This window comes from Diachasmimorpha longicaudata, chromosome 7 (assembly GCF_034640455.1).
Source record: "Diachasmimorpha longicaudata isolate KC_UGA_2023 chromosome 7, iyDiaLong2, whole genome shotgun sequence".
Lineage (NCBI taxonomy): Eukaryota > Metazoa > Arthropoda > Insecta > Hymenoptera > Braconidae > Diachasmimorpha > Diachasmimorpha longicaudata.
The window spans coordinates 8,091,062-8,116,557 of NC_087231.1; the positions used below are offsets into that span (position 1 = coordinate 8,091,062).

The following is a 25,496-nucleotide window of genomic DNA, read 5'->3' on the forward strand; positions in this document are numbered from 1 at the left end:
TAGATTAAGCCTAATCCTACGTTTTTTGTTGTACATTATTTTGCCCCGTGAAATGGAAAAATAACGAATTCCAAGAAAAGGGGAACATTGATTCATTCGCCCAAAACACGTGATATTGGGTTGAACAAAACTGGTTTGAGAACGCCCTGTGATCAATAGAAGAGCCAAAAATAATCTAGCAATCCTTTTATTTCACGCAATCGTGATTGAGCCCATCTATCTCCAGTTTGAAATACAGACAGGCAAGAAACGCGTGTAAAAATCAAACATTACGTCCTGATGCACACAGATGAGTGACTTTAATTTCAACAAATTTCTAACATCACTGTTATCATCCCCGATTTTATTCTCCTAATCCCCTCCCCTCTGCCACATATTGCGCAGTTTGTTCTACTTTGTCGGGGAGAAAAAAAAGATCATATCAATTGAAGCATTCGATTCCATTACAATAGAAACAATCGAAAACAAACGCGGAGCATCGCCTACATATGTGCGTACTAACCATCCAGACAGGATTAACGATTCCACATTCTGAGCCGTCGCTTCAACTCCCTTGGTGATCGTATTCAAGAGGACACGAGGAGATGCTGAAAGAAGGGCGGCTGAAGAAACAGTGGGGAACGAAGGTAAAATAACCTCGAGCTCCATCTCCACAGCCGAGTCATCACACAGGGGGTGAATTTTCCACTCTCATATACATCACCCCCGTCTGTGCGGCTCTATGAAATATTTAAACCACTGAAATCGGTCATTTGCAATAACGACGTCGTATCGTTAAAGTCACCGTTGAATTGTATCAAAGGTCACTGGTATATATTCCACAAGGAAATATGAGAATCCGGAAGAATCATGGAGCTAATAAATCGTTCAACTTCCCCTATTCTTACGGTTTGTTGTAATCCAACGACAACATAAGAAATCTCGTTAACAATGTATGGAAAAATGAATAGACTATCGATATCATGTGCGCTCTATGGTATATATTTTTTTTTATTATTTCACTGTTATTTTATGTCTTATTTTCGGGATTATGAGAGGCAAATATGGAGATTGGCAAAAAGCACTGCGGCGATGCTCGAAATTGTGAGGAAGGGGAGTGGGGACTCAACAACATGCAAAAAACGAGACGTTAAATTGGCTCTTGCCAGGTTCAACCCTCCCATGAACTCTCTCTCTCTCTCTCTTCACTTTCACCCCTCAGTCTGTCGGCTTCACTCTTCGTTCTATCGGAAAGCACATAATCCGGGAGGCCTAATAACATATTCCTCTTGGGAAAAAGGGATGAGATGGAGCGGTGAGAGGTGAGGGATGGAGTGAGGAGCAACTCGAGGATGCATGAAGAGAGGAGAGAAACGTTCTGTGTCGCACGTGGGTACCGACCAACATCGGAAGTGTCTGTCTTCGATCCAATTTCATCCGTTTCAGAGGGATAAGATGGAAAGGAAGTTTAAGAAACAGGGGAAAAAAACCGGGGCTGAAGTGGAAGGAGGAGGCAAAAAAACGTGGAGGAGGAGGAGGAGGGAGGACTGTATACATTTATCAGGAGGGGTGAGTGCCTATCGAAGGTCACGCGAAATTGGGTGGTTCACGGGCTATTAGTCCGCTCGATCGTAGCGAACGATAAATAAACCTCGTTATTTGAACGACTAACACCAATATACCCTTGGACACCTGGGTCAAGGGGTGGGGATGAGGTGGGTGAGAGGGGCCGCGATGGGGTGAAGGAGGAATTCGAGGGTGGTAAGTGCGGATGGCTTCCCTTCCCCCCTCTTACCCCTCATTGGTTTTACGGCCGAGCCCAGGGTACAAATGAAAATAAAAAATTCCGTAATTCAGCTCGCCCACTCAAACACAAACTCCGAGAGCTCTCCTGACGTTTTCATGATACCGTCGTGAATTAGATCACAGCAATACCATTATGCCGAGGGAAAAGCTTTTTTTCGCTTCTTTAGGTAGAAAAATCGATTGGCTTTTTATGGTTATTGATGTAACCTTTTTACTCAATCTACAAAGTGATTCCTTCGTACAGTTAACTTGATTTATGACTTTTTTTTATGAATATTTAATGAGGATTGATTTTTTATGGATTTCGAGGTAGGTATTTGGAAGGTATTTGGGGTGGCGTTGTTGGAGCAAATGGCAACGTTCCAGTGAACATTTTCTCTGGAATTATGTGGCTGAGAGTAGGCACTTTGGGAATATCACAAAAGATATTACTTTCCTCTTGTATAACGAAACTCAGGAGTTTGCTAATCGTCGCACCACTTAGGGGAACGATACTGTCATAACCCTACTTGGACTCTCCCTCGCCCTTCAAACTAAACTGGTGCCACGTTACTTTGAGAATGTTACACCCTCAAAGTCGAAATGAGGCTTATTAAAATGAAAATGACGCGATGGAACATTTAGAAGTCCGCAGTGCTCCATAACAGTTAATTGCTCGTTCTCGGATTACAGCAACTTTTTTTATTTTTTATTGGTATTTTGGTTTCGTTTTTCGACCATTCTGTACAGGGTAGTATTCTGCAGTCGAAAAGATATTGGTTGAACAAATATCGATCAGTTGGGCATTAAATTTTTTACTTAAATGGCATTACTGAAAAATAAAACTTTATTTTTTTCTGTTCCGGAACTCTACACTCACCGGAATATCCTTCTGAAAAGTTTCCCTCCCAAGACTAATTGTTCCAACGTTGCGTTTCCGCTTCCTATGGTCGGTTGAAGGTTCACTGTTCAGAAGTGGTTGGAGAAAGTGGCGAAGTTGAGGCGCAAACTGCACAAGGCAATGTCAATATGCTTCCTGACTTGCTAACCACTATTTCCCTCCAATATTTCATATTGCCAAGAATTTTCATTCATAAATAATTACCGCATAATTCCCGTGGAATTTCGCAATATTCTGAATAAAGCGATTGAACTATCAAACGCACTCCGAGCTGTTTTATAGTGAAAACCAGTCTATCTAGGAAAAGTTTATTACATTGTTCAGTGGAACAAGATAGGTACTCCACTGAATCTGGATACCAGATAATTGTGTTAGTCAGCTTTGCGAAATATTATCGTTACTCCCACCAACTCACACAACGCAATTTCAGCCCCATGTGTGACATTACAGTTTTAATGTAGTTTGTACTTCAATATCCGAATTTTCATATAAATTCATCTACGAGTTTAATGATAACTGGTTGTGCACGCTCGTATCAAAATCATGTCATGCATAACAATTTTAACCTAATACCCATGAGCCAACAAAATTGTATAGAAAATGAGATTATTTCATATCTACTACATTTGCTAAATTGGAAATTGCCGTTTGCCAGAGAACACAACTTCTAATTGCACATTAACCTGGAGAATTCATTTCTGGTGTGGGGGCCATACTCTTCAGGTTTATATGGGCAAGTGGCATAGGACTGCCCATGAGATTTCATACTGAAGAGATCATCTTACCCTAAAGCAGCGCCGAAATTTTTGGAACTCAAATTTACGTATTATTATTAATTATTATTTTAGGAAGAAGAGCCTCAAGATAATGTAGCACGAATGGTACACAATGACAGGAGTCAGCTGAAACCGTTACCAAACAATTTCAGTTAATTATAAAAATCCTCCTCTCGATATCAAATATTTGAGTTAATACTCTCTTACCTCAAGTTCTATAAGTGCCAGAAAACTTTGGTACTAAGGTGAATATCTTAGCACTTTACTTCAGAGCTAAAACAGATTCATCTATCGATTCTGTAATGATTCCCTGAATAATTTCAACTCTCCAACTATGTTTGAAACTCGTCGGATACGATGATTTTCAAATGGAGCCAGAGTCTTGCAGTATGCTCAGTTGCCATTAAAAATGGAACTTCCAAGGAGTTCCAGCGGATTTTCCAGGGTATTCTGGTGCAAGGGAGCTGAAGAGTTATCAATGAATCATTGAAATATCGACCCTTACGTCCATCATGTGGTGCATAATTCCATTGTAACTCGCTAAAACGAGTGGACACACATTATTCATAAGAAAACGTGGAATCGTGTGGATCTTTTTCTTCAACAGGAAATATCAATTATTCTGTGTAGACAACAATATTCCAAACATGATACTGAGAAAGCTTTCCTTACGAATGATTATATTATTCAGGGAAACACCTGGACCGTCGAAGGGGTAAAATCCGGTATTTTTCGGGACCTCGTGTACCGAATGAACCGCCCCCATTACAGTATTCTGATTTAAAATATCTCTCCAATAATGTGCGTCCATCAGAATTGAAGGAATGTCGGAAATGCCTATCCCAACTGGCGTTTATCTCAAATGGAATTCACAGCAAACTTCCAACAATTCCCGTTATTGTTTTGCCCAACTTAAACCCGAAGAACATTGACATTCACTAAAGTATTAAACATTCTCTTTCAACTTGCAATCCAAATAATCAAGTCTTTTCCCCAAACACGAGGCTCTCCAAATACACGGATTAAATATTTAATTGCACCTTCAGAAAGGATCCCAGCAGTCTGAAAGCTTAAGGTCCACGATTCTCTCTTTTCCTTCAACTCCACCGGATGTGCCCGGGAGACTTTCCTCCCTCAGTCCTATTCTGTTGGCTCCCCAGAGTCTTCCCATCTTTTTTCTCCGTCTGTCGCTTACACACTCATCGTTGTCAATTCCCTTTGCGCGCCACTTACATTAGATAATCGGCTCTGAAACTCATAAAAACCTGAAGAATCCCTCCGTCATTATTCCCGCTGCCGTGCGCTCCACTGCAATTCACCAACTGGAGGGAAAAAAAATATAAAAAGAAAATCCCAATAGCACGCGACCCGGGTCGTTCGGAAGTTCGTGGAAAATTTGTGGGAAACAGGCTGGATCGGTGGTCCATAGAAGGCGTCAAGTACACAATGCAGCTAACACCAGGTGTCGGCAAATCGTAAAATTCATTCGATAGCCTAGTCCCTCTTTGGTGATTCTCTGCACATTCTGTGCTACCCGTTGTCGGTGTAGAGAAGAAAAAAAAAATACATTTTGGGCTACCGTTCGGTTTTCCCCAATCGTATATCCCACTTTCAGGCGCGGGCGCGGAAAGACGCGCCTCGTAAATCTCGTTATACGACCTTGCGAGACCGCGACAACGCCTCGTAAATTGTGAGTCGGGCAACATAGCTGTATGTCCCCATGTGGTGCTGGATGATGGTGGTTGTACGACAGTGGTCAATAGCTCACTGCAGACAGTCAGTTTTTTTAGACTGACTCATTGCAGGTAATTCCAACATTCTCCCATTTTTTAACGAAATTACGTGTTGACTCATGAAAATCAAAACTTCTTTCTCACTCGGCTGGTCCTTTCACTTTCGTAATCACATATCCAAATTGCTAATTGAACTTGTCTCATGTATGATGCATCCTCGCGACAAACTTCACAATCCCGATCAACTTCCCTTTACAACTTTAAGATCTTATGAACGAGAAAGGGATGAAAGTATCAACGCTAATTAAGGGATTAGATTCATGTGCGTTTGAGATTTGTAGACATTCAAAGTTCCAAGTGCCTCAGTGGTTTAAGTTGAAAAGTTTTCCCTTACCTCCATACCCAATCTTCCCTCTAACACTTTTAAAAAGTTCACAGCGTCTTTTGCCCTTGATGCAATTATAATCGCACTGGCCACAGTACCAGAAGCCCTCCTTCCTCCACTGAATTTAAATTGGAACTTCTTGCTCCAACAATTGGAATGAATGGTGTTCACCCGTTGTCGTGGTCCAATGCTTTACGCCTCCCTTGGGATACATTGTTTGCATTCATTCCGCCAGTACTGCTACTGCCAAAAAAGAGAAACTTTTGCCATTGCCACCAGATATTCTCTTATAAATGGCATCTTGATTGATTCACTTTGCGACCTGAAAAAAATCATGACTGGAGATATCGATCAGCATCAAGTTTTCCTCGCTATTCTCACGCATTACCATCGCTTGCACAAATTTTATTTCAACGTTTTTCCAACGTCCAATCTCCCCCCCCCCCTCTCCTGGCCCAAGTTTTCGAGGAGTTTATGATTCGATAGGAGGGAAAAACGCGAGCATCTGAAGGAAAGTGAAATACGATTCTCAGGGTCTCTTAAGGCGGAGAAAATTTTATCAAACTTATTTTCCCTCTCGTCGGGGTCTCGTGTGATGCTCCTATAAGGGATAGAAATGGGCTCCGAAAAACGATTGAAATTATCCCGAATTGAAGTATTCGCCAGACTCTTTTTTCTCGATTGAGCTTTCCCCAAGTTGTGGAGTTATGGATAGTGTTTCTTGCTTGTAATTCGAATCATAACTCAACGCGAAAAATTCACCAAGCAAACCTGACGGATTAATTTCCTAGAAAACACATAGCTTGTTTCTTCTGTGCCAACGACACAGCTATAAATTCCAGTGTCTCCAACCCCTTCTTTTCTTATTTTACATCCTATAACTGAATAATCATGCTCAGTCATGTGTGTGAACATAAATTGGATGCATTTGGATATTACAAAACAACTTTTCACACTCTGCATTACTCCAAGAACCATTTAATCATTTCAATCGCATAAATTGAAGCGATTTTTAAGTGGAAAAATTCCAACAAAGTAAATTCACCCGAGATAATTACACAGAACTTTTACCATCAGCCGAGCATCGCCACCGAAAAAAAACCTCATTTCCTCACTTCAATCACTTTTTTAAAATTCAAGTTATTAAAACTTTAGCTCCAGCCATACCTCTAACAATAATTCCACCATTTTCTTTCTATCAAACTCGAGATTACAATAGTCTGATAACGATGCTGGTGATCACACATGTGATGTCACTGTGATGATAAATTCCAACTAATTATGAATAAAGTCCTTGCGTTATTAATTCCGCGATACTCCAAAAAGTTGTGGGGAAGCATTAGTGCGAAGGTGCTATCTTACACAACATAAATCGGCTCGCATATAGAACTTTAGTTTCCACGCAATTTAATAACACTCAGAGTGGATACACAACTTTATACATCCCACCCCCGCCTCCTGAAAATTCCCTCGACTTCCGCTTCCTCCTCTCTGTGGCGCTCCGTTACCAAAGACTAATCTTTATCGGTGCGTACACTCCTACGAAATAGAGTTATTTATATCATGTGATTAAATCGTAAAGCACGCTCTAAAATCGTTAAAAGTTTAGGGGATCTGACGCAACTTTCACGTCTTCCAATAATTATTTTTCTTCATTCCTCTAATTCCAGCCTTTTATTGACAGAATTCCGGGGGTGGGTTTATTAGGTGAGTGTGTACGATACCGACCCTTGGATGAAGCGGAAATCGGGGCTTTCTAAAAAATGAACGCTCGTAAACCCAAGGCCACGTATTAGTCTTCCTACGGATGAACAACAAGACTATGAAAATTATAAATAAATCGTTCACTTCCTCCATCGTCATCTGTACAGCGATAATTGGTTGAATCGAATTGAATTGGCGGCTGGAAAGAATTGAGATATCTAGATGAATTTCCGGTCAACTTTTTTTATTACAATATTTTTTCCTTTCTAAAAATCAGGGAAACAAATGGCTCCTCTTGTACTAATCCCTCAATCGTACTTTTCCTTTTTCCTTCCTGCACCTAATTTTATTTCCTCGTGTTAGGAATTTAAAAGCGCGTTCATTGAACTGACCACTTTTCCTGTAATGAGGAAGAAATTCAAAGGCCAATGAATCCCTTAAAATATTCAAAATTATCCCGCATATACAACATGCTATTCACGATAATGTCAGACCGATACGATCAATCGTGTGTGAACACGCAATGCGAGGCCACTTGAAACCCAGTCAAAACTCAAGCGAAAAAATAAAAAAACTGAACATGAAAAAAATTAATGATCAAAGTGACAGTCTAACGTGTCACCATAATCCACTTTGTTTTTTTTTTTTCACTGCCTTCAGTAGCCTCTTCAAATACTCGAAACAGCTGTCATCTAGTGTGAACGTTTACCATCAAACTCACCCTGAATACATCCCACTCCATCAACCGGTGGATGAATTTTATTTTTAGAGCTTCACACGGACATTAGAGAAAAAGTGGGTCACTAATGGTGGGAAAAGCACTCGATAATTTTCGAAATATTTTTAATGCATTTCAGTCAATATTTGAACGTATGAACAGGTGAAGTCAATTACTACTGTCACCTCGGGTGTAGAAGTGGGAATAAACATTTGAGGTACTGACATAACCGTCAATGATATTGAAACTAATTACCCCCAAATTAATCTTCTGTTTCACCATCACGAATCCCGCGGTCTAAATCGACAGTTAATTTTACACATTAAGGGCGCTGTATCCATAGAAAATATTAATGAATCACTGAGTCTCCCATGATGAATTTTTAAGGCAGTGAACAACGACATGCGTCACATCACCCCTGCAGTGTCATCTTAATTCATAAATTCCAATAAAAAATCCTTACATACATTCACATCCAAAGCCATCGAATACACCAAAAATAATTCCCCTCTTCTTCTTTGTTTCCTTCAACCAAATGTGCAATTAACCTTATGTGCGTATTATTTACGGCATCAGCGCGCGCCGGATATTGCCCTAAGCCCGCCGAATGCCGGGAATGCGTATCGATAGTGTACCAGTGGAGCGCACCACCGCGAATTGAACGACGGGGAGGGGAAGGGGGGAGGGGGATAGGGAGACATGTTACCGAGGGAAAAATGGGGAAAAATCGCAGACAAAGGACCCAACTCAGTTCCAAACGCCAACATAAATCGACAGTGTCCTACCAGAGCCTCATCAACCGCCGTGTGATCCACGTGCGCATGGTGTCCCGTGGATTTTCCTGTCTGTTGTCCTCTCATTTTCTCTCTGTTTAATCCCCCTACATTCTACCCCCTCCCCTGCCCCTCTTCAACTCAACCCCCTGACCCGCTGCCAACCCCATAGTGGATCAGAGGTAGCTCCCCACCCAGTGGATTTCTCTTTAACGCTCGGTGTACCCCGCGGCGTTGGTTCCGACAGAGGCTGAGAATTATTAGCGGTTATTACGCGTGGAAAGCAATGAAAAACTTTGGTGAATAAAAGAGACGATGGGTACATAACGGTGACACTCGCAGGAAATTCTACTCCCATGTTCAATGAGACTCATGCATGGGGGAAAGCAACAGGGAGAATGCACTGGGGTCGGATGGAGGATGATGAGTAGGGTGAGAGGGGGTAGTTTAATGGGCGCCGGGTCAATATTAAGAATGCACTGGTGGTTGATTTTAATGAGCACTTGGGCAGTTAATTCGTCGGATCTCATGAGCCGAATGAAACAATTTCCCGCATGAATTGGGGCTTTTTCGGAAAAAAATATTCAGAGGGATTCGTTCAGTGTATATTCGGGTGATGCTAATGGAAGAGTATTCAAGGTGAATATCAATGGTAATGGAAAACGATTGCTGAATATGTGTTAAAAATTGTGTGCATAGGGGGATAAAAATGTACGAGATTGTAAAAGATGCTTGAAAATTCGTAATTATTTGATGGTAGTAATTATGATTGTAGTAATCGGTACGAAAAGAGCTGATACGACGTGTTATATTAATTGGCATTGGGGGGATGAATATTATAGGATTCAATCGTTGAAACTTCGCTTCAAACTACTGGCTAAATGTCAATAAATGTCGGATTTGAATCGGTTTTCCCTCAGTTCAATCCAAAATTGATTTGTGCAGATCTGCGACAGCTCGACCCCAATTCCGTTTGCAGTTAATTTATTTACTCAGTCATTATTCTTCAAATTGGAGAAGTTACATCTCCCTGAAATAGACATTTCCCTTCCAACGGATACGTCATGTATTTCGATGGGTTCGAACAGTCTCTGTTCACCCTATTGAATCTGTTATTATAATTACGATTTTCCCCACCGAGTGAAACGGAGACGAATAACAAAAAGGAGTGATTAGCAGCTGAATTAAGGGAAACACATGAATCATATGGGTTAAATGTGTATAAATGAGCGAATGAACAGCGAACTGAAGTGGGCAAAGCCAATGATATGTCAACGCGCGAACAGCTGTTGCTGCTGCTGCTGGTGTTTAAAAATTTGCGCCACTGGAGGCCAACGAGAGGGGGCAGGGGTATACACTCACCAGCATCAGCTTATTCTTATCCATGGGTTATATTTGTCTAATTCTAATACAAGCACTCGATGTGTATACACTCGTATCTTTGCATGGGACGAAGTCAACGGAAATCTGTAACCCTCTCGCCGTGGTTTCCCGGTGTGTCACGCAGTATTATCTTCTTTTACTACTACTATTCGGAGCTTCTGCTGCGCAGTTAGCCACACGTGACCCCGCAAGCACAACCACCTAATATAACTACAACCAAGTCACTTGTTTCTTCAAGACTTTTCCTGTGAAAAATTCTAGGAAAAAATGGGGAGCGCGAAAAATTTTTGGTTTTCAGTAATCGTGTTTCGAAGGTGAGAAATACACAGTAGAAATTTTGTAACAATTCACACGGCGATATTCAGACGGAATTCACGATTCCTGATGTCGTTTTTCACAGAACACGCTTTTTATGCGATATTTTCCCCAAAAAGTGCTCTTTACTGAAGGAAATATTCGCTCCCTGGTAATGTTTGTCAAGTTCTTTTTATGTGAAATTCACAAGTTGAAAATTTAATGGAGTCAAATTTACTCCAGATTTTGGCATTTACGAGTGGCAACAAATTTTCCCGTAATCCTCTTTCATTATCATCCCAAGAAATGAGAGTGATAAAAGACAAAGAGAGATCTGAGAAAACCGAAGAAGAAAACATGAAATAAGCTTTGGCACAACAACTACATTGTCTCCAGCGACTGATTCAGGGTGCAATAATTCAGTTCCCTTCCTCCATCTTTTTGGATAATATTTTTTCCCACAAGTGTGGTGAAACAAGACTGAGAGTTAACGTGTAATTTTTTTATCCAACTGACTTTTATTACTCCCTGAAGCTCTATTTACGATATAATGCCTACTAATTTTTCGGCCCCAAGTTCGGAGAAACATCTTGAGTGATATCTTCTCCTCCTCTAAAACATATCTCGTTATAAATTTCATCAGCAGTGGGAAATGTCTGTCTAACTCTGTTCATGAAGCGTCGAATGCGTATGAGAAAGGAGAGGGGAAAATGAAATGCAGAAGAATGAGTGGGCTGCGGATTAAAAACGTTTTACGATTCTACATGAGCGTGCTTGTTGTAAGACATATATGAACCCCACGACGACGCCTCGGGTAGATATTTCTTTTTTTTTTCCCTGGCTGATATAGCAGACCACGTCGTAAAAGTGAAAAAGTGAAATTGCGGCGCCAACAATTTTTCCCACCACATTTTGCCTCGCTTCATTCCCTGTTTTATAAATGTATATAAAAAGCAGGGAAATTAACACATGCAGGAATAATGCACAACACTGAAAAATCTATGCCATGTGAATTTATGGGGCGCGTGCAACGCAACCATAATAAATTTTCATCTTTATTTATGCCCTTGGTTTTCAATACGATAGTCATTAAGGGGTTGATTACATGACTTTACCCCCCGTCTCACTCGCTGAAACCGATGATTGTTGTGTACCTCACACCCTCAATGAGTGGAGAGGGGGCTAAATTGCGCGTGTATGCTTTCACTTTTGAATCCTGAATACTGCAATCGTCATTCCCTCAGCACCGCACCCTCGGTTATACCAAATCAATCGCCAAATTCATGCCTCGTCATCGAACAAGTGGTTTTCACACACCAGAGTAACCCCAGTGTCTTCAATAAACAGTGTACAAACATACGAATTGTGTAGCGAAATCAGCGATAAATTTTTCATTCGCGTGACGGTGAAATGTGAGAATGATTCAACAACAATGGAGAGATGAATTTATAACTCCTTTGGGGGGGGGGGCAGAGGGAGAGGGGATGAGTCATCGGATTGACCTAGATTCCAGTCTCGGATTTTGCTGGGTCACGTATCTATGACTCATGTGACCTCAAAACTCAACGAAACCTGTCATTAAACGAAACCGACATATTTCTATTCGGTGATTGAAAAGCCGTAGTAATTCAACGGAATAATTCAACCCTCGGAATAAATGATTTTCATGAACTTGAGAGTCGTTTTCTTTCATTCAACTCCCCCATCTCCCTTCCACCACACGCACATCTCTCACCAACGGTGCATAAACGAATGCGCACGACGCCATGAATTTTTACCGCATCAGTTCGTGATCCCATAATGATGATCAGGAAAAACGATGAGGCATTCCATTCACGCGTGTGCATCGGCCGACAAAAAAAAAAAGAACGAACACACCAGGTTCTCCAATTGTCATCCAACAATGGAATCATTCTCAAGGGGATCCTTCAGGATTCAAATCAGCGCGCCAACCGATTATCTCACACATCCCTCGTTTTCTCTCCTCTCCCGATTGCATTTTTTTTTTCCTCCCATTTTTCATCACTTTTCGCTCCCAATCTTTTTATCTATTCAACGGGCATTTCGTTCCGGACTGGTAGTGCCGTCGCAGGAGGGTTGGAGGGCGAGCAGGGGGGATTGCATGTGATTTCACGCGCACACGGGATTTGTGATTCGTGACGACATTCTGGGATGACCCCACGGGGTCATCCCATCGGCTTCTTTACGCATATGCTGATTTTCTCCTGCTCTCGTTCGATCAGCCGGAACGAGAGACCAGTACAATCAACTGACAGCCACTTGGCTTCTGGGCCTATCGTTGCATGCCTAAAATATAGCTTCTTCACCCCTCTGGCCAGTGGTCTGATACTGCAGACACAATTCCAAATGATCCCCATTGGGGATATAAGGGGTGGAGGGGAAAACAGATGAGTGAAATTATTTTTTTTATGATAATTATCGGTACCGAAGCCTTGAGGGCTAAATTCATAATAATTTTCAAGACTTTTTATACTAAATGCACGGTATCTAAATCAACTATAATTCAGAGGGCTTTGTATGACAATAAATCAAGTCCACTTTAAATATTCCACGAGCATAAATTGAATTCTCTAATTGGCAGCTTGTTGCATCCTTTTGACAGTTGATTAAATGAATATTCCATGAAATTTCGAATACCATATTTTACTCCCTCTGAAAAGTTTCATAATAGCTGTCATGCTGTTGGGTTCCTGAAAATTAATCAATTAATTTTCTTTTCAATTTGCAATACCGTGTTTTATCCTCACTAAATGCCGCTCTCATTACTGAAATATTACTCATAAATTATCCGTAAAATTTCCATTTCATTTTAATAGTGTTGGCTGCAAGCAACAAATGTCACTCACTCGTGAAACATCAATTTTTTACCCCCTTTCCACCCCCCATTATCTAGCCACTGACGTTACACTGGCGTTTGTCACGAGGCACGCTTTTCGTTGATTGTTGGAGGTGAAATATGATAATCATTGGGTTCGAGATAATTGAGATGTACGAACGAATTTCAGTACTGATGGGGCTATTTCCAAATGATTTATACGATTAAAGTAATTATATGGAGTACGATGATCACTCCATGGGGAATATTATAGTTTCTTTTTTATTGCTGGCAGGTGTTGAATGCGAACCCCTTTTATTACATTTTTGGGATGTAAAAATGAGGTCACTGTCATTCCAAGAAATTACGTTAATAAATAACCGCTGGGGTGAAGGCTGCTGTACAATCTTGCTCGGTTGTGTGATGATTACCGAATTTTTATGTGTGGTTTTTTTTATTGATATTGGAAATGCGTAATTGACGACCCGAGTATTGTTAGCGGTGGACGAAGTGAATAGGATTTGTAGAGCGGAATTAAAGTAACGAGGATAACTGCGGTGAATTGAATGAATCCTCGGGGATATAATGGACTTGTCATTATGATTAAAATAAAACGATCGATGTCTCCCTCGTTTCTCTCCACTCATCATTCTTTTGAAATGAACTCTTCAGCCATTCCTCATTGGCGATTAGTACTCAGCTGATAGACCATTAAATTCATAACTCCAGAGTGCCAGAGTACTCTCATTCAGTCCAGGGAGAATTGCAGACCGATTGACCCGCCTGTCAGTTCATTAGTCTTCCGAGCCGAAAGACAGTGAGGCAGCCATTCACCATAATTACTTCTAATTAAGGAGTTTGGCAAGTAATATAATGAACTCAATGGGTTTCATTTCGTGATTCAACTATCAGGGTGAATAATACCGTTTTTTGCTGCTCAGAGAAAAATCAAAGTTGCTAATTTTGGGAATAATGGTGCCCTTTTAAAAATCATTATGTTAAATTTATAGTGATTTTATCACTCCATTGTATCACTATCGAATGCCCCTGATGACCTGGTCAGTTCTGTAAAAAATGTCGACCATTTTTATACATAAATAGGTACGGAAAACATTCGCTAGTTGAGTGGAGGAAAAAGGTAATCCCGAGGGACCGCTTAGGAAAACCGAGAGACCGACGAGTGACAAACGCTCGTATTTGAGATTAAGTGCCGGATTACACACACACATTTTTCTTTTCACTTTTTCCCTTCACACCTCTTCTATTCCTTTAGCCACCCGGCTCGAGAATATTCCAGGGACAATGTCTAATCCCCGAGATGATCACGATTTTGTCGATTGAATAGGAAGTAATCACTTTCATTCACGCTATAAAATATTCCAAAGCTAATGCAGGAAATGGCCTAGAAGCTTCTTCCCAACCTTTACTGCTAATTAAACATCATTCCCCATTTGCCGATAAAAAAGGAAGATGAAGTAAATTAATAGCCGTCAATTTATCTCATTCCCGGAATAGACATCTTCAGAGGGACTGAAGCTGATGCGCAATACATTTCGTGCATCTCAACAAAAAGAACTGAATAAAGGGAGGGTGAAAAAAAATATGAACGAAGGACCTCCTGCGCTTTCACGGGAATGACCACCTGATAGTCGTTACGAGATCGCTGTTAGTGACCATTTGAGTATGAGAAACACAACCGGCTTTGCACCGTCGACAGCAACTGCTCGTCATAATAGTGGAGCTATTAAGTGTAGCATCACGAGAAACGTTTTCGTTCCATTGAAAATAGAAGGAAAAAAAAAACAAAGAAAGGGGGGATGGAATAATTTTTCCTGGTGATTAATTGAGCTCAGTCCAGAGACATGAAATTTTTGTATTCACCCTTTGAGTTCATGTACAACTTTGCGTTGTAAATCATTCTATTTGATTTAATATTCCACTTCCATCGTATTTTTTATCGAAAGCACGTGGAAATAGTTACGAACTTATTTTTCATACGAGCGTGCGTAAAGTCCCTCAGGAATTTCTTATTCCAGCAATTTCCTTTGGTTTTTACCCCCCGCCCATCCTCTCCATATTCTTTATCGTATAAGTGTCGCAATTTGTCTGGAGTACACCATGTTCCCATAAGCCAACCATAAATCATGATAAAAATGGAAAAGTGCCTCTCGTTCCTGGACAACATTTAATGCATTATCTTTCTCATTTCACTGAAAATCACCCGTCTCGCGTCCGAAGCGCTGAAATTCAATGGAATACATGACAAGTATAACTGGCTAATTGAGTTAAAAAGATGAGGTTACATCGCCTGGATTAATCTGTCATTGCATCACACGAAATTTGACTGGCGGACGGGTTTTGAATTACTGCCGAGCAACAGAGTCACGTTCAATGGTAGTTCTTTGACCTGGAACGTGATAGTTGTCTACGAGTTGAATCTGAAACTCTTTCACTCCTCATATCAATGAATTTCAAATTTTTGAGACATTAGAAACAACAATATTCCGTTGGCCGTTTGAAATCTCACGAGAAATCAACTCTAAACAGTCAGTCCAGTGTTTTATTTAGAGATCCCCGGGGGTTATTGAACTCTTGACGAAAAACGTGCTGTTTGGAGCCGCCAAACTTTTTTTTTATGGTCTCATATTTGGGTCGAGGGTTATCAACAGGGTCTTGAGAGAACGGGCAATAATAAACAATTCATTGAAGGCTCAAACCTTCAGATCATTTTTTATGGTTCAAGGGAGTATAAAGCTTCGAGTCAGAGAAAAATAATTAACCATAAATCATCTCATAAATGATTCAATGAATTTTCACAATATTCATGAGAATATCAAGATAGCGTTCTAATTTGAGGGCAGCAAAATAAACGTCAGGGCCTGATAATGCGAACCATCAAAGGAACAAATGGAATTCCAGAAAAACGCAATTAGGGAGAAGGAGGACAGCCACGTGGCTGTTCACACAGACATATTTCTGCATTACACGGACACAAACGATGGGAGAAATGGAGAAGAAAGAAAAAAAAAATCCCCGAAAAAACAAAACACGAAATGTGAAATGTGAACTAAGAGAAATACACACGCTGTCATCTGGCCAGCAAGTGGTCGAGTGTCTGCATGGAAGCTCGGACGATTTATGTCAAAAATACAAGAGCAAGAAGCATACACCGCATATAATAGCCCCAAGATAGGGACCCTCTGAGAGGCCCGAACGCCTCATCGCTACACCGAGAGAAATAACTGGCATATCCCACACTAGTTCCTCCGGTGTATTACTCCCCTCTGTCTTTTCGGTCTTTAAACCTTTCGTGAGTGGTTCAATGCATACGGGAGTAACTGAAAATAATGACTGTGCGTTCGGTTAGCTTCTGGTGTAACACAGAAGGAGAGGGGAAAGGAGAGGGATCATGCGTGGAATTCTTAAAATAAACCGAAGACGAAAATCCTCACGTTTCAACTGCTTGATGGAAAGTAAATTGACGGTCTTGAATGTTTGAAGGCTTTTGAGGATGGAAATAGGAATTTTATGGCTCTAAATAAATGCCGAGTGATTGGCCTCTTCGGTAATTGAGGAAATTTCATTGCTGAATATGTTTAATATTGCTTCGAGGGGGATGCCAATTGTTATGTGCAAATAAGTGAAGGAAATTGAGATTTTAGTTCAAAGTAAATTACGGTAGTGTAAAAAAAATCAAAACAAAACATTAGTTTCAAGTGGATGTGCAGGGAAAACCGTTGGTGTTGTTCAACCCTTCCTTTGTATACTGAATCCCCTTCTTTCGGATATTGAACCTCGTTCAGGGTGTAATCCAGTTTCAGGGTTGATTTACACCAAAAAAGAGAAATAATCCCCAGGTGGAAATAAAGTACTCTCTTTTCGGAATAATCGGCATCGAATGAAAGAGATCAGTCGGACGTAATCAATCTCTATTCAGGTTCGTTTATTCCGAAAATTGAATGTGTTGGAAATGTCGAATGCAGGGGACAAGAAGACAAAAACGATGGTATTAACCACTGGATCAATGAAAACAAAGAAATTTATGGATTAATCTCTCAGAGATATCCTCACGGGACAGCGCACTCCACATATCAAAATACAAACGTGCTGCGATCTACATTCAACTGTCATGACCCAAATGATTTTTCCGTGCGGCTAATGAGCCCTCAAAAACCTATCTCCATCATCTCCTCCAATTTCCCCTCGAAAAAAAAAATTATTTGCATGAGTATGAGGGTACAAGAGTCACCACTCAAATTCCTCCTGCAATTACAAACTATCCAAACATAAGCCATCAACATGGGAGAGGGAATATAATACACCGGGCTTTCCCGATATTTATTCACTTACAGTGAGCCCATGCGGGTCACGCACGTCCACGTGCACCAGAGTGCCTGAAAATTGTGTTCAAACATCAAGGCCCCGAACTCGCCCTAATTTCCTGAATTCTGTGTTTGGTACTAAACACTGAGACATCTGGCCTCCAGGCGGAAACTTTATGAACTCAACAATTCACCTCGTATATCTCCACTACAGGGACGAGCTGAGTTGAGCAGTTTGTGTGTATGGGGAGGTATAAAAGCCCCAAATGAATTGCACTAGGGGGTTTGCATCAAATCTGTTCACTCTCCTCCCACTTTTTTTCCGCCCATAAATATTGAATTTCGGGATTTCTCTTGGCTTCTAATCATGAATATTAAATCCAACGTTGGATAAATGCAAATGGTACAAGTGGGGCCACAAAAACATTCGTCCCACCCCAATTTTCGAGGGGTCAATCCTAGGAAAAAAAATTTGGTGAAATAGAAAGCAAAAAAGTAGGTAAAAAAATGACAAAAAAACCTGGCAGCGCGTTAGGTAGCCCCAATAACAATAAAAGCCTCTAATCTTCATAAAGCAAGTCTCCCCCACAGTTTCCCTTCCATCTAGCTTTTCCTATTTTCTCCTATATTTTCCCCGGTCCCCCTCCTCCGCCCGCTTTTCCGTCTCTTCCTGAAGGCACTTGTACTCTGCAAATCCGGTGGGGTCCAGTGCCGGACACTCCTTCGTCTTTCAGGGAACAACGGGGACAAGGAAAAGCTCCGATGCTTTGAGTACCACAGGCGAGCAGATATTACTCAGCTATTCACCGAAAATCGGGGGGATGAACCGATAGCGCGGGGAGAGGGAGAGAGAGAAATGCGGAAGGGGAAGAGAGAGAGACAAGAATTCAGGGAGTTTAGCGGGGGTGGCAGCTTCATAATTGCTTTTACCGAACGTAGTATGTGCCAGTGTCAGCTGTTCCCTTATTACGATCATACACTAGCGATTACAAACACGTTTTCGCATGTGTATTGAGGTTTTAGGATTTTCCGTTGGCGATATATTGCCGCTGGGACGGGCTGCACAAAGGGGTTGAAACTCATCCCTGGCACGTGGAAATTGTTGATCAGAGTGATAAAGTAATGGGACTTGACGGAATTAGATGAGACGAGATGTGAAAATGTTGATCATACTATTTTTGTTTTTATAGACTGCGTTATTTGTGGTACATAATTGTTAAAACGAAATGATTAAAAACTCTTGATTGGAGAATTCACTGCGATTCATTTTGATGGGGATTTTCTTTCCCTTCAAAACGCAGAACAAAGATTGAATTCCGGATTTTTTTCCCTGAGACCTCTTCATTTTTTCCTCATTCATCAGCAGGAATTTAATTAAGGAGATCAATAATCCTTCTGAGTAAGTTATAACGTCGGAGAGAGAATAGGATCAGTGGGGGAAACGTGATGAGGGTGTGGAATACTGAGTCCATATTTTGAACTTAATAAAAATACCATTATCATTATTCAATCACACGATTCGTTGGATAATTAATTACGTTTCAGATGTCTGCTTTCGACAATTATTGTCTTCTTCTGTCAGAAACGGTCAGCCCCCTCATCATTATTTATTTAACTCAACAAAGATAATTTCAAGGTTAATCCAAGTGTAACTGAAATCTCTAATTGTGGAAATGGATTGTCATTAAATTCGTGTAAATATTTTTTTTCTTCATATATTCATTTTTTTCCGGTTTCATAGAAGATCATACGTATCATATCACACAGGATAATTCGTAGAAGTCGACATTTTCTCCAAAACTTTTCTCATGAAGATGGTATTAATTTTGGTGTCTTCTAAATGACTTGATAATAACAGTCCATCACAGGACATTTGTTTTCATTTGTATATCTCATTATTAACTGAATAGTCTCATTAAAAATAGGTAATTGTATATTTAAAAAAATAAGAAAATAGAAATCAATGAGTAAAGAGTAACCGACCATTGTCGAAGGAATTACAATGTTCCAATGAGTTCTACAGTGGTTATAAGGATTAGGATCGGGTGGTACATCGTACATACCGCGTTTAGGTTCCCAGGAATTGAGAGGTGTGACCAAGATGACACGTGTTACACCGGCGTCCTGGCACACGCGGCCTCTTACACCCGGGATTGTTAGCACGTGACTACGTCATTGTCGGTCATGAGAGTAAAAGTGAGAGGCGATTTTTTTGTCCTTCAGCTTTCTCTCCAGCCCCTGGGGGGTGAGCACACTCACCCTGAAAAAATTCTAGCTGGTTATTTACCCCACGGATCACCGTTTTTTCCCCCAAAAATTGGTGGCTGTTTTATTTATGTACCACCTACTGATTCACCGAGGCATGACCGATGTCTCTTTTTTAAACCGCAATTTTACCACGTCCAAAATAAAAGAACGATTCGTCTCACAGAAATTATTTTTCCTGGGATTTTTTCCCATCCACATTGCCATCAACACAATAAGGAGCTCGTATAAAATATTCGTAGATTATTTCTCTGATGGAAAATTGATTGCTCATGAATTATTATCCGAAAATACTCGTCATTTACACAAATTACAATCGGTCATTTCATTAATGTGATGTGAAAAAAAATTGATATACTCGTAGAATCCCAAATAATTCAACAAACCGCTCACCGCCACTCCCGTTCGAATTTAGAATATTTTTTAAAGAAAATCACTAGTGCATTTAAACCAGGATTTGAAACGTGTCAAGAGGTTCTCAATCAATCAGGATAAACGACAAGGGACTGCATAATATTTCTCTATCAGTTTTGCATCTTCCCCAAGGGGATCTACACACGAGCATGTAAATTATTTTCAACACCGTGACGTGATTTTTCCGTTGTCCTTGGCAACTTTTAACAATGCCGAGAGAAAGAAAGAACCACCAGGAGTGAGATATGCCAGGGCGATACAACAGTAGTGGGTGCGTGATAAGGAAAATAATATAAAATCTAGATAAACGACGCGTGAAGTGTGAATATGTGCGACACTAGAGTGAAAATACGTGATCGATGGGAATCTAATGGGCGCAGGCTGTATTGAATTTTTTTTTCGGCACAAATGTAGTGGAGAATTTGAGGGAATAGATGCAAACCATTACACCATGAGAATCTAAATTCTCCGATGGGGTAGATAACATCCACGTTTCATTTCATTATTGAACGTCAATATCCTCCAATTCAATCAATTTCCAAGCTTACGTACTTCATCGATTGTTACGATATTTATACTCCACCGACTTGACTTCCCTCTTATCCCTTTCATTTTTCCTCATTGTGAGGAGCAAAACGGCAATGATATAATGAATCGAGCAGAAAAAGTTGCAATGCACCTATACATTACGTGAATGAAAATCGAGAAATAAATGCGCATTTATTGAGGATTTATATCGCTTACCGGGCAATCGAGGAGATATGATTTACAAGGGAGATAACTGGCCGCTATTATCCGGAACGTCCTGAACGGTTCGCTGTCTGTCTCCCTTCCACTTATTGCAGTATGTGATCTTAATGATACGTGTGATATAAATTAAATTGCCCAGCTACTGTTGCTACATGGATGCCAATACCATTATCACATTGGCATTAAATTATTTATTTTATAAACGTTCAATTATTTTATTATTTAGTGCATGAGTTTATGATGATTTATCATGAGAAAAGCCATTTTTATTCGGATTAATTCAGCACGATACAAATAATTTTCCCTTCATTATCCTATTGAATAGCTTTTTGGGGGCTCTCTCCGTCGTTGATTATTAATATAAATCACATAAAATCCGCCTGCGGTATTTCTCACGGAGGCTTTCCCCAGTAATAACCCCCTCTGTATCTCAACGACACTCTCCACCCCCCTTATTTTCCGCGCCGACATATCTTCGAAGAATGAATCCGAAAATGTTCACTGATCTAGCGTTATATCAGACTAACTCATAATTCAAGGAAAGATCAAATAAACGTTCGATTTGTTGGAGCTTCAGTCGTGTACAAAAGAAAGTTGGGGCGGGTGAAAGAGAGAGAGAGAGAGAGGGCTCATACTCATAATCTTACTGGACATTTGGCTCATTCCGGCTGAGTGCTCATCCTGCGAAACGAATCGACTCTATATCGCTTTATTTCATAACTTATCCAATGTCCTTCCTTCTACTCCTACCCCCTCATGATCGTAAGATTATTTAACGATATGAGAGCAATAGTGTGGACCCATTCCATCCACTACTGAATCAGTCGAAACAGCATTTCCATTTCTCTCCCTCCTGAAACCCCCAAAACTGGCTACATTAATTTCCAATAATTCCTAATAATTTACTATGATTGAGAGTAATCACCGGACTTACCAACTCCGAATCAATTTTCAAAGTCGTGAAAGACAAAGTTTGAAAGGGGAAAAGTTTATTCCTCCTCTTTTGAGTGCGCCCTCCCCCCTGGTTTTTTATTCTTCATCTTCCTACTATAAAGATCGATTTAACATCAGCCGAAGATTAAAGCGCCGTAGTAGCAACGGTAGGTAAGTCAGTTGTAGGTTATACGTACATCGAGAGCTGTAGAAATGATTACGAGCCGTGAGATAGCGATCACAACGAGAGACGCGCACTTGATATATCTCCAGTCTCTCTGTACACTCGCGCGTGACCGATTCTCACGCATATCAATTACTCGCTTGAATTGTGATTACTTCCAACTTCAACAGGTCACTACCGTAACCAATGATCTATCATCGTTACTCTCCCTCCATCAACCCCGTAGCACAATATTGAGTGAACGAAAAAAAAATTATTCAATTGACCTCTCCGCGCCAATCCCTTTACACCGATCCACCGTATCATTTCTGGTATTTTAATGCACGCAACTTTCCCCAATAATCCTCTTAATAAATCCCAACAGTCCGTTCACGAACTGGCGCCAAATGTCAGACTGATATATAATCCCTCTATCTGATTAAAAAAAGCAACGGAATAAAATGAGTTTGTGATCAATCGTGCATGTTGAATGATTCAATTGTACCGCTGGCACAGCCCACACGTACCAATCCAATTTCTAATCAACTCTTGCTGGAAAAACACATCATCCACTAATATTTCTAAAGTGGCATATAACCTCGTGATGAGTTTTTTTTTATTCTCGATTACGTTTATATAATACCGTTTGCGCAATATATTTATTATTACACCGGGAGAGAAATGAAATTTTTTTTTAAATGTACAATCAGATTGAATATCGTACTTTCACTCTTGAAGTAATACTATCCCTTACACCATTGGATACTTTATCATCATACCGTATGAAATGGTTTGATGATGGGATCAGCCCATTGTCAGTGATAAAAATAGCCCTGGCATCAATTCGTAATCCTGAATTATCAACGATAGCATATCAAATGTTTTAAAACCCATGAAAATACCCAGTGACGCATCCACCACCGCATCCGTCACAACCCTCATCACCCCTGGAATCCACGAGAGCTATCTCCCAAAATCCAACATGAGCATGAGCAAGAATACATTAAGCAAAAGTCCAACAATCTTGCCGGTCTAATGTCCAAGCCTAGATCTACCGCTCTTCCGCAATCATGTTACAACACATAGTCTCATCCAAAAGTGATTCCCCATTCCTTTGTCATCCTTCAAAACTCTAGCCTCTTCCATGTTGCACTTGAGACAAACCACAAGAGGGAAAATCCCCTCGTGTGTCCATGACACGTACCCACTGTCCATCTCACCCGGCAAAAGTGGACAGAGAGATGAAGAGGGCCCTTTCACTAAGGGTTGAGCTGAGATGGACACGATGAGCCGTGAGGACAGAGGGGGATTTTTAAGGGATTTAGCACGGGGGGGAGTGTGTAGAAAAAAACAGGGGTGACGACGGAAAAATGACAATTTTCGGACACTAAGTCGAGTGCCAGTTGGCCGATTCTGACCATTATCCTACTTGCAGACTGTTCCACACATTCACAATGTAAACATGTACATGTTGAATAAACGAATGGGTTTACAATGGCTTTGGAATGGTCCATTTGAAGGAAGGGTAGGCCTGACAATGGGTAACCGGGTCATCGATCTTCGGGATCAACTAGTTACCCCAATAGTCACCCTGCGCCCGCCTCCCTCTCCCCCCCAGCAATTCCAATGTTGAGGAGAAAAAAAAATACTGAGGGGAGGGTGCAAGGTGGAATATCGCCAAATTCACAGTTGAACACTGCTATTGGGATCAGGATGGATCAACTGAGGTGTGCAAAGACCTCAAAACTCACTGGAAGATACTAGATTTCGTCTTACACGTACCTTGGAGGATTTTCACCGCATTTGGAAGTCAAAGGAAGGGATTCACACTCACTGAGAGCAGTAAATCAGTAACCAGCCCCCCCGCAATAACATCCCCAACACTTGTGGTTGCTCTTGTGTATGGTTTCGTTATAAGCTCCATATTGTTCCTGGTTGGTGGAGAGTTTCGTGCCGCTGAGCCGTCGATTTTTATGGCGCGTTGTACATACTGTTTTTCACTGCTATTATTCAGTGATACGATATTCGATTCGTTGGTATATTCTCTCTGACTATTGTGTCCAGTACTTTTATGCTGTTCCGGAAATCCCGGCCTTTTTCCATCTTCGTTGATCCACATCTGAAATTTAAACAGTAGCACATTCATTGGTGATATCTCCCTGTAGTAATCAACTATTTCCATTTATCCGAATAAATGTTTAATGCAGTGGATTAAAACTGACCTTTTATTCTTTAAAATCGCACCAGGGAGAAACGTCCGTTCTCCATGGATCCCGCCAGGAGACTGAAAGCTCATCAGAAAATCACTACCGCACTTGTTGCATAATGTACTATTTACGGTAGAAGTAGAGTAACTGTTCCGGTAGTTTTTCCGGGTAAAAGTAAGAAAATTCCAGCGAGAATTGCCGACACTGTGCCCTGGGTTATAATAGGAAACCCGGAGGGCATTCCCTCCCTTTCTTCGCGTGAAATTCAACCATTAATTTAAACTAATTCAATTCTCAAGGTCATTCTCACACGGCAACGGTGCACGTGAGGGCGCCATCAGCCTCATAAATAAACATCCCAAGCCGAATGAGTAGATGCGTGAAATCGAAGCTCAGTGACGGATGAGCACGAATAAGGTTTCAAAGGTGGTGTATACATATCCACATATCCAACACCAAGATGTCCCCAGGGGGAGACACTTTTCGGTGAGATTGATGCGTTATGGGATGTGATCACAACAAGCCATGCATCGTCAATGACGCCAACAAAAGTTAGCGTTACTCTGTCACTCACTCGTTTACCTCCAACATCAGGCGCTACATCGCATAAACAGACGAGTCTAAACAGCAGCACATTGGCATCCTCAAAAACTTTATGAAATTTAAACCGTGAAATGAGATATGCACCAGCCACATACACATTTACCCCATGAAAATCCCTTCATTTTCTACCACTCCCAACTCCCCTCTTATTTTTCACAATGTGCGTGTCAAAGTGTAATGCATACGTGTATGTACTCCTCAGTGTGCTCAAGAGCTTTGGAGGGACGTGCACATAGCCGACCGGAGGGGTGGAAAAGTGGTGAAAGCGCCCCTAGCGCGACTGGTTATCACCTTGGTAACGGCGAGTCGACCTTTCGCCAGCAATTTCACAATCTCAAAGACCTCTTCAGTTTTAACTGCAATACGATCGAATGGCCGTCCAGTTCAATGCGGAATGAATTTCCACATCATTGAGCACCACCGACAACCCTGCTACCCCCAATGACTCGAGTAAAACAATGCAACGCGTGCAACGATCCAAGTTTCACTGAGATTTTTGAAGAAAATAAAATCAGATATCTGGCTTTTCATCCGTCTGACTTGATCCGCATACGGTGTACTCAGTTTATCAA

At 41.0% G+C, this 25,496-nt stretch overlaps 1 long non-coding RNA gene across 1 annotated transcript; it reads right to left on the reverse strand.

Moving 5' to 3' along the window:
• Positions 1 to 3,489: 3,489 nt before the first annotated feature.
• On the reverse strand, positions 3,490 to 25,050 carry LOC135164236 (uncharacterized). Its single transcript, XR_010299254.1, has 3 exons — positions 24,337 to 25,050; positions 23,897 to 24,233; positions 3,490 to 5,881 (listed from the first exon to the last, which is right to left on the reverse strand). It is a non-coding gene; the product is annotated as an uncharacterized LOC135164236 (long non-coding RNA).
• Positions 25,051 to 25,496: the final 446 nt, after the last annotated feature.